This window comes from Mustela nivalis (genome assembly GCF_964662115.1).
Source record: "Mustela nivalis genome assembly, chromosome: 13".
Lineage (NCBI taxonomy): Eukaryota > Metazoa > Chordata > Mammalia > Carnivora > Mustelidae > Mustela > Mustela nivalis.
In genome coordinates this window covers 3,111,374-3,120,300 of record NC_139032.1, presented here as the reverse complement: position 1 = coordinate 3,120,300, position 8,927 = coordinate 3,111,374, and the positions used below count along the sequence as shown (strand labels likewise).

Genomic DNA, 8,927 nt, shown 5'->3' with positions numbered 1-8,927 from the left:
CTGAGGACCGCCCGCCCAGTCGGACCCGTGGCAGAAGCTTCCGGGAGGCAGAGGGAGCTCCGGAAGATGGGGCTGTCTGCGGACTTCATTCTCAAAAACGGTCGTGGTGCAGAGGGCTCCCCATCCCTGGACGTTCAGGGATCCGGATGGTGACGGGAGCCCCAGGAAGCCCCTCAGGCTCTTCCATCCCGTGGGATGGGGAGCCCACATGCCGGTGGCAGCCGACACGCCAGTAGGAAGAAGTGGCCCAGAGCGTTAACGGAAAACTTAACTTTATTCCCCATTTACACACGGTGCCTCAATGGGCTACAGCCACCCCACCCCCACAGTCATGGCCTCCCTCCCTCCCTCCCTCCCTCCCTCCCTTCTTCTCCCCCTCCCTCCCCCCCCCCTCCCACAGCCAGGATTAGCACCAGGATGAGAAGGACCCCCTAGGCTCCTTGGGGGGCCCCGGGGTGTGCCGGCCGTGGAGCGCAGGCCCACTTCTCCCTACTGGCTGCAGTGACGCTTCCTTCTCCTCCCTGTGACCAAGGAGTCACGCCTTCTCTTTGCAGGCTGTGAGGGGTGAACCAGCCCCACAGCCACGGCCGGCCTCCCAGACACCCTGAGGTTGGCCCCAGGCAGGGGCATCTTTGCCACAGAGGCAGGACCCTCACACAGAGCTCGCTTCCTGGACTTTGTAGCTGGGGCGGTGGCCGGACCGAGGCCTATTCTCTGAGGAGAGGGGGCCCGTGGAGCCCCCTGCGGCCCCCAACCGCCAGGGCTGGGGATGACTGAGGCAGGAGCGGGGCTCTGGGAGAGCCTCCAGGGCAGCAGCCTGTGCTGAGAGGCCAGGAGGAAGGCCAGGCTGGGGAGCTCCTCCTCGTCCTCACTGGACCCATCCACCAGCCCTCGAGTGTCCCTAGCAGGAGGGGCCTCTCTGAGAAGCGGGGCATCTCTGGGGCCCGGTCCAGGGGCGGCGCACCTTTGCCCCTCCGGAGGGGCGGGGACCCGTCGGGCCCTGGGTGCAGGGGCCTCCTGTCGTCCGGGACAGAGAGCAAAGGCTCCGGGCCCCGACAATTGTTTCTGTGCTCGGCCATGCCTCTGAAGGTCTTGGCCGTCGGTGTCTGCTGGGCAGGCTTTGTCGCTGACCCCCAGCCCCTTCCCGGGACCGGTCTCGTGCTCAGCACTGGGGCCCGACCGGGCCGTGCAGAGACGTGGCGGTGCCTGCACACCCTCCTCCGTATTCAAGGCCGCCAGTCTTTTCTCCACCAGCTGAGGAAAGAGGGGACAGTGACTGGCCAGCATAGGCCAGTGAGACGGGGGCATGGGACGGTGGCACCGGGGGAGGCAGGGAGGGTGACCCACGAGGCTGTGGCTCTGCTGACATCCCCCTAGTCCCTCCCTCCCTCCCGTCCCAGGCTGCCCATCTTCCATTCCCATTCTCTGCTCTGTGCCTCCCCGACGCTGGCCTCCCCAGTGCTGTGATTCACAAGAAGCAAAGGGGGACAGAGTCATGTGGGTCTCTGTTTTGGGTCCCCTCCTCGGGCTCACCTGGGACCCCACTCCCTCTCCCTGCATCGCCTGGGTCCCCTGCATCCCGCAGCTTGCCTGGAGCCCGTCCTTCCCCGGGCTCACCTCTGCGGGGCTGAGCCCGTCCTCCTGCTCCAGTTTCTCAGCCAGGGCCAGGAGGTCCAGCTGTGGTTCCAAGGACAGCAATTCCGCCAGGAAGCTGGGGTGGATGACTGCCTCCACCTGGGACAGAGGAAAGAGGCTGGGGCCAGACTTGGCAGGGAGCCCCCTGTGAGCCAGGAGGGTCGGCAGGAAATGCGGAAAAGTGAAGACACACCCATCCTTCTCCAGACGGTGGGAGAAGTTTTCACGTTACAGTCACTGGCCTCTCTCTCTCTCTCTCACACACACACACACAGACATGCATGTGTGCAGACACACACACATTCACACATATGTGTACACAGAGAGACAAAACCTGGACATGCACACACACACCCCCCCCCGCCAAAACATACGTGCACTCTCAGACACCAAAGGACATACCCCTAGGCCGACACACACGTGAGCGGACACACAGGACCACATGCAGACATACACAAAGACATCCACACAAGGCACAAATCCACACGCACAGGCCTCTATGTGCACACGCATGGGTATGCACATGCACAAACACACACGAACACACAAACACGATGCTTGGGCATGTGTGCACACATGTCCACGTGTGTACACACGCCTGGGCACACAGCAGTATACACACATGCCTGCACGCACGTGGGCAAGTACACAAGGATGCACGCACACATGCGCACACAGCCCAGGAACAAGGAAAGCGCTTAATGCCAAAGGCCTGGGCTCAGCCCCGAACTGGGCGTTGGAGTGCCAGTCCCTGGAATCTTCCAGACACCAGGCTGCGGGCCAGCGCACCTTGGTGATGAAGTCTTCCTGGGAACTCGTCAATGTAGCTCAGGAGACCCGGGTCCGGGGAGGTCGCGGCCTCGTCCTGCTGTGGCTCCTTTCCGTCCTCTCCCCATTCACCTGCCGGGCCCCCCGGGGCTGAGCGGCCAGGCCCCAGCAGCCCCTCCATGATGTCCACGTACTCTCTCACAGCCTCTGCAGGGATCTCCTTGGGCGCCTTGGTCTGCCGGCGCCGCGGGGGTCGGTGTGGCTGCAGGCGGGAGGGCTGGGCCCTGGAACCCGCCTTCCTGGGCACGCACGCTGAGGCAGAGCGAGAAGGAGGGAGGAGGCGTGAGCGGCTCGGGCAGAGCAGTGTTAGGGGCACACTGATGTGCCTGGGGTCTGGGTCAGGGCCACCGGAAGCTATGGGCACCGTGGGACTGGCAGAGCAGGGAGGAGGAGTGTCTCATAGCCAGCCACGTGAGCAAGGGCGGACCCCCTGATCCTCCAGGGGTCTCCCCACAGCCCACTCCCCACAGCCCACTTCCCACTTGGTGCCAGGTCCTCTGACAGGCGTGGGGCGAGGAGTCAAGAAATTCACCAGGTCAATACCCGTCCTGACAAAGGGCAGCTGAGACCCCCGGCTGATCTGGTCAAACGACCAATGTCCCCTTGTGGGAGCAGTCACGACCCAGGTACAGAGGCCTTTCCCTGGCCCCCACAGCCATTGGCCACCCGCGGTCATGGGGATGTGGGGGCCTTACCTGGCTGCGGGCCCGCTTCCGCGGCTGGGGGCCCCCGCCGTTCAGGCTTCGGGGGCGCTGGGGGAGGCAGGCCCTGGGCCACCTTCACCCACTGTAACTTCCGCATCTGCATCTCCTCCTCCATCTCGAATTCCATGAACCTGGGGGTGAGGAGGCCCAGGCCGCACTGAGGAGGGGGCCCAGCTCTGGAGCCAGCAGGGCCAGCAGCAGGTTGAGGGACCGGGAGAGGCGGGGCCTTGGAGGGACGGCCGTGGCCCCGGCCACCAAGGAGGAGGCAGGCGGGCTGTCCGGCGCATCGCCTCCACCACCCCCTCAGGGAGTTGAGTCGGAGGGAGTGCGACCCCAGGCGAGGAGGCCTCAGGATCCCCAACCCCGTCCTGAGACCTTCTGGCGGACCTAGGGGTGGGTCCAGAGCAAGGGAAGCTGGAACCGCCAGGGAGGTGGGGAGGGTGGCCCTCTGGGACAAGCGAGCATCAGCATAGCCAGACCCTGCCCCCGGCCCACTCGCCCAAGAGCCCCGGGCCAGAGAACCTGACTTACTTTCCCGCCATCTCGTAGTAGATGAAGCGGTCAAAGTTGCTTTTGCTCTGCCACTCCTGCACGGCCCGCCGCACTCCCTCTTCCAGCGTCATCTTGGGCTTCAGGCGCGCCAGGGTCCGTAGCACCGGGCTGTAAGGCGTCGGGGTCAGGGGCCGGCTGCAGTCCGGTCACCCCCAGCCTTCCCCGGATCCTCTGGAGCCCGTGTCCCCCACCCAGCATGAACGAGGGCTGGCAGGTGACAGGGGGTGTCGGGGTGTGCAAATCAACCTTCACCACCACCACGGTCACCGCCTCCCACCACACCAGCCCTGGGCTCCGGGCACCAGGCTGACTGTCCACTGACAGGAGCAGGGAAGGGGTGGCCTGGGAAGTCAGTCCTTCTGGACTCTGCCTCTTGTAATAATATTCGCGGACATCAAGGTGCCCAGCAATGAGTCCAGCCTCTGCAGGAAATGCCATCACCCCGTGTTCAGGAGGGACCCCAGATGCCAAGGCCAGGCCTGCCCGGTCAGAGCTCCGCAGGAAGGATCCCCCACCCTCACCCCTACACCACCTCTGCTCCCTCCCCTCCAGTTCTGAGGGATCCTCTGGGACAGCGAGGGTGGGGCCCGCACAGGACCTCTGCTGGCCCTGCAAGTCCCAAGTCTCCTCTGCTGGGCTGGTCCCCTGGCCGTGAGATGCCCCAGGCCCGGGTTGCATGGAGACAGGATGACCAAGAGTGCGGCACCCAAACCACAGCCGCTCCTCTGACACCCGGACCCTATCTGCCTGTGAGTCCCCAGCGACTTTCACCGTGATGTCTCTGCAAGGTACAGGTTGGCTGGACAACCCCCCCCCCACACACACACACCGCCCCAGTGTTAGTTGAGATGCGTGACTGACAGGTGTCCTGGACCGGAAAGTGCCTTCCTAGAGCAGGGTCCCGGCCCCGACCTTCCTCCCAGCGGCCCTAATTCACCGCCCTGTGTGCGCGCCCCAAGGTGGGCCTGCGTGAGGGCTGAGGGAGAGCCGAGGCCACTCACATGAGAAAGCAGGAGAGAGCTTCTGCGTCGGGGCTGTGCGGGAGGTGCCTCCGGGCCAGCGACTTGAAGCGCTGCCAGCGCCTGAAGTTCTCATAAACACTCTTGGGGTTACAGGAGTCCTGGGGCGAGGCCGTGGTCCGGCTCCTGGAAGCTCCGTGAGGCTGTGGCCTGGCGTTGACTGGGGGCACGACGGTGGTCAGCTGCGCGACTGGGGGCTGAGCCGGAGGTGGAAGGCTTGGGGCCAAGCCTCCCTTGCCGGCCTGGGAGCCCCCACGGGCCGAGGCCGGCATGCTGGTCTCCACCGCAGAGGCTGTCACGAAGATGGGTGCGGGACACGCAGCACCCCCACCGAGGGCCCCTGGAGCACTCCAGCTGAGGGGGGCCGGAGTGAGGACGATGGTCTGAGTCTGGGGGGTCACGGAGCACCCCTGTTCTGACCTGACCTGCACAGTGACATTGCAGGTCCCAGTCCCACTGGGGCCAAGGCCAGCCTCTCCTGCCACCAGCGGAGTCCTGGAGAAAGCTGGCAGCACCAGGGGGCCACCAGGAGGGAATGGCGGGGTCAGGAGGGGCGGCGGGTGCTGGCCCCAGAGTGGCCGGTGGGGGGCGCCGGCAGTGGGTGGGGGGAAGGGCCGTGCCATGAAAGCAGACAGGGAGGCTCCCGGGTCCGTGGCCACATGGGGTCCCGGCACTGCAGATGCTGTGGACAGAAGGAAAGGGCCGGATGGGGTCAGAGAATCCGCAGCCGGGAGGGAGGACCCGGGATCCCTTAGTCCCCCGGAGCAGAGCAGTGAATCCCGTGGCTTCGCGTGAGGGGCATCACAGCCAAAGGTGCAGTTTGCCAGTGTCCCAGAGTCATTTCCATGCTCTGGCCTCCCGCAGGGAACTCCCGCCCCCGCCCCTCCCAGCACGTCATCCTGTCAGCCCAGCAGAGGCCGTTGGGCCAGCACTGCCTCTGAGAACCAGCCACGGACCCCCCCACACGACTCTCCAGCCTCACGGGCGGCCTCCCAAGACTCGGGTCTGGGTGGAACCCTGACCTGTGGGAAATGGCCTCAGCAGCCTCCCTGGCCGCTGGAGACCTTCTGCAAGGTCCATCCTAGGCACCTGTAGGGGCCCTGTGAACAGACAGCGTCTGAACCGATCGGGCCCCTCTCCCGCCAGCCTTCCGGTCCTCGAGGCTCCCGGCGAATCCCACCCTCTACTCCCCCGCCCGGCACAACCGAACAAGAACACTTGACCTGGATCTCTGCCAGGAAAGCTCCCCCCAAACCCTGCGGTAAGCCCGTCTCAGAACCATCCACACACCCTGGACACAGGGCCAGCCTGGGTCAGCAGCCCAGAACACAGGACAAGAGGAAGCAGGTGGGAACTGCGATTCCTCAAGAGGGGAGCGACCCAGAGCAGCTGAAGAGCCCGAACCCTACCTTGAGGCCACCTGGTGCCACGACCCTGCCGAATCCAAGACAAGGCCTATGAGGCCTGGGGGCACGTGGGCTCAGAGTGACCACCGGCCCAGGTCTCGGGCAGGACACGCCATTGCACACTGGGCCGCACACAGTCCCATGGAACGACGTTCTGGCTAAGACCGGCCTGTGCCGCCCTCATGACACACTCCCACCTCTCCCTGCCCCGTGCCCAAGGAGGCGTGTGTCCCCGGAGAGAATCGGCGAGACTGCCGCCATCCTTTCTCCCCACACACAGGGCGTTTTCCCCGACAGGGCCCGACCCACCTCCAAGGAGCCCCTGCCCAACGTCCTAGCAGGTTTCTGCAGACTCCCAGCCTCTCAGCCCCCAGGCCGCTGTCCCTGGGGGTCCAGTGCGCTCCCTTCCTCTACCTAACGCCACCCAAGTGCCCCTGGCCGGTGTCACATTTGAATCCCAAGGGCTTCAGGGGTGGCCTGGCCCCTGACACGTCCAACCCAAGCCCAAGACTCACCTCCTTGGAAAGCCATCCGCACAGGCAGAGGACGCTGCCGCCTGGCAGCCTCCACAGTGACAAAAGTCAGGTCCGGGCCCCACACGGTGAGCTGCTGCAGGAGAGACACTCAAGACCCAAGCCAAGGCCAGGAAAGTTTGAATCTAAACAGGGTGAGAATGCATGACCTCATGACATTCTGTGGCGGGGGAGGGGCGGAGGGCCCCTGCCCTGGCTGGCGGTGGGGAGACATTCCAAGAGTCAGGCTCTGGTAGGTGGGCCAGAACCCCAAGTTCCTTTCGAAGGATAAAGGGACGGCACAATCAGGGAGCGCCTTTCCAGGCAGTTCAGACACTGTTTTCCAGATTCACCGCACCGCGGTGTGACCCAGTGCTCCTCTGGTTCGATGTTGTATCCAGCAACCTCGCTTTGTGTCCCTCCACCCGCTCTGCTTCCTACTGGCTCTTGACTCATGCAACAGGGGCTGGACTTCCTGTACAAAACCCAGAACAGATATGCTGATGAGCACATGGGTCCTTAAGGCCACGTGGAAATGAGGGTTTCGAACCAGCTCGGTGTCAGCAGATCCCGTGGGTTTGCTCGCTCCTCGTCCTCCAGCCTCGGGTGCTCCTGTGCCCAGTGCCCTGCGGAGCTCGGAGCCGAGCAGATCCCGCAGCACCGGCCTTACTAGGGTCCCCTTCTCTGGAAAGCCCCGGTGCCTCACAGAGAGAGTTCGTGCACCCTACCATGCGCGACCAGAAATCACGATGTCCTGTTCCTCGGCGTATTGTGTTGCTGTTTGATATGGATTTCTAACCCCTTTCACTACCTTAGTGGAAACTTTCTAACGAGCAATACCTTTGGTTCAAAGTCACACTGTGCATAGTAGACTGCGCAGGGACGCCTTTTCCTCCCACCTCTTCCTCCTGGCAACCCGGCCCCCTTTCTCCCAGGAACCCAGTGTTACCTTTGTCTTTTAGATCTTTGGAGAGATGGCATTGTGCCTCAAAAAGTAAATGTACGCTCTTCGTTTCTCTGGTTGAACGTTGATACAGGTCCCCAAATGTGTGTGGATATGCACAGTGATTGTTCTTGTCCTGGTAATGCGGCTCCTCTCCTCCTTTCTGGAGGGTAGATGCCCAGAAGAAGTGATACAGTCCTCCTAAATTCGAAGGGCCCCATCCAATAAGGCTGGCCAATTTTAGCAAATAACAATAATAAACACTCAGTTAAATTAGAATCGGCGTTTCCAAGAATTGTGTTCCATAAAATATTTGAGATATACTTTTCTTATATAAAAAAAAAAAAAAGATTTAGGGCGCCTGGGTGGCTCAGTGGGTTAAGCCGCTGCCTTCGGCTCAGGTCATGATCTCAGGGTCCTGAGATAGAGTCCCACATCGGGCTCTCTGCTCAGCGGGGAGCCTGCTTCCTCCTCTCTCTCTGCCTGCCTCTCTGTCTACTTGTGATCTCTCTCTCTGTCAAATAAATAAATAAAATATTTTAAAAAAAAAGATTTATTTATTGGGATGCCTGGGTGACTCAGTTGGTTAGGCGGCTTGCTTTCGGCTCAGGTCATGATCCCCGCATCCTGGGATCAAGTCCCGCACCGGGCTCCTTGCTCAGCAGGAAGCCTGCTTCTCTTTCTGCCTCTGTTTGCCACTCTCTGCCTGTGCTCACTCCGACAAAAAAAAAAAAAAAAAAAAAGTTTTATTTATTTATTTGACAGATCACAAGTAGGCAGAGAGGTAGAGAATGAAGAGAGGGGGAAGCAGGCTCCCTACTGAGCAGAGAGCCCGATGCGGGGCTCAATCCCAGGACCCTGGGATCATGACCTGAGCCAAAGGCAGATGCTTGAACCCACTGAGCCATCCAGGCACCCCTTGATATATACCTTTAATGCAGATTTTTCCCCCTTTACCTAATTTTGCATTTGGGTGGGATTCTGCCTTTTATCTGACATCTCTACCAAAAATGTGTAACGTATCCAGTTATTATTAGTCACTTTCCTGTGTGAAAAAGATCTTGGATATGTACACTCCAGAGTGCTATCTTGGCTTCACTGCAAAGCTCATTTGTGTGTACACACACACACACACACACACACACACACACAGAGTGTCTGCAGGCTCTTGGAAGGATTTGGAATTTGGAAGAGCCATCATATATCAGTGAGTGTCCAGGCTTAGTGGGGGTGAGGACAGGAAGAAGGCATAGGAGATCTTCCCCTGTCTTATTGCAAAGGGGCATAGAAAGACCCGATAGCCCTGGTTTTTTGAGCCTTTACAATCA

General features: G+C 61.4%; 1 pseudogene across 1 annotated transcript; it reads right to left on the bottom strand.

The window, feature by feature from the left end:
• Nucleotides 1-394: 394 nt before the first annotated feature.
• Nucleotides 395-7,874, bottom strand: LOC309846907 (NUT family member 2G-like; annotated as a pseudogene). Its single transcript, XR_014316549.1, has 8 exons — nucleotides 7,606-7,874; nucleotides 6,660-6,802; nucleotides 4,721-5,420; nucleotides 3,699-3,827; nucleotides 3,159-3,298; nucleotides 2,425-2,715; nucleotides 1,618-1,734; nucleotides 395-1,254 (listed from the first exon to the last, which is right to left on the bottom strand). The product of XR_014316549.1 is annotated as an NUT family member 2G-like (transcript).
• Nucleotides 7,875-8,927: the final 1,053 nt, after the last annotated feature.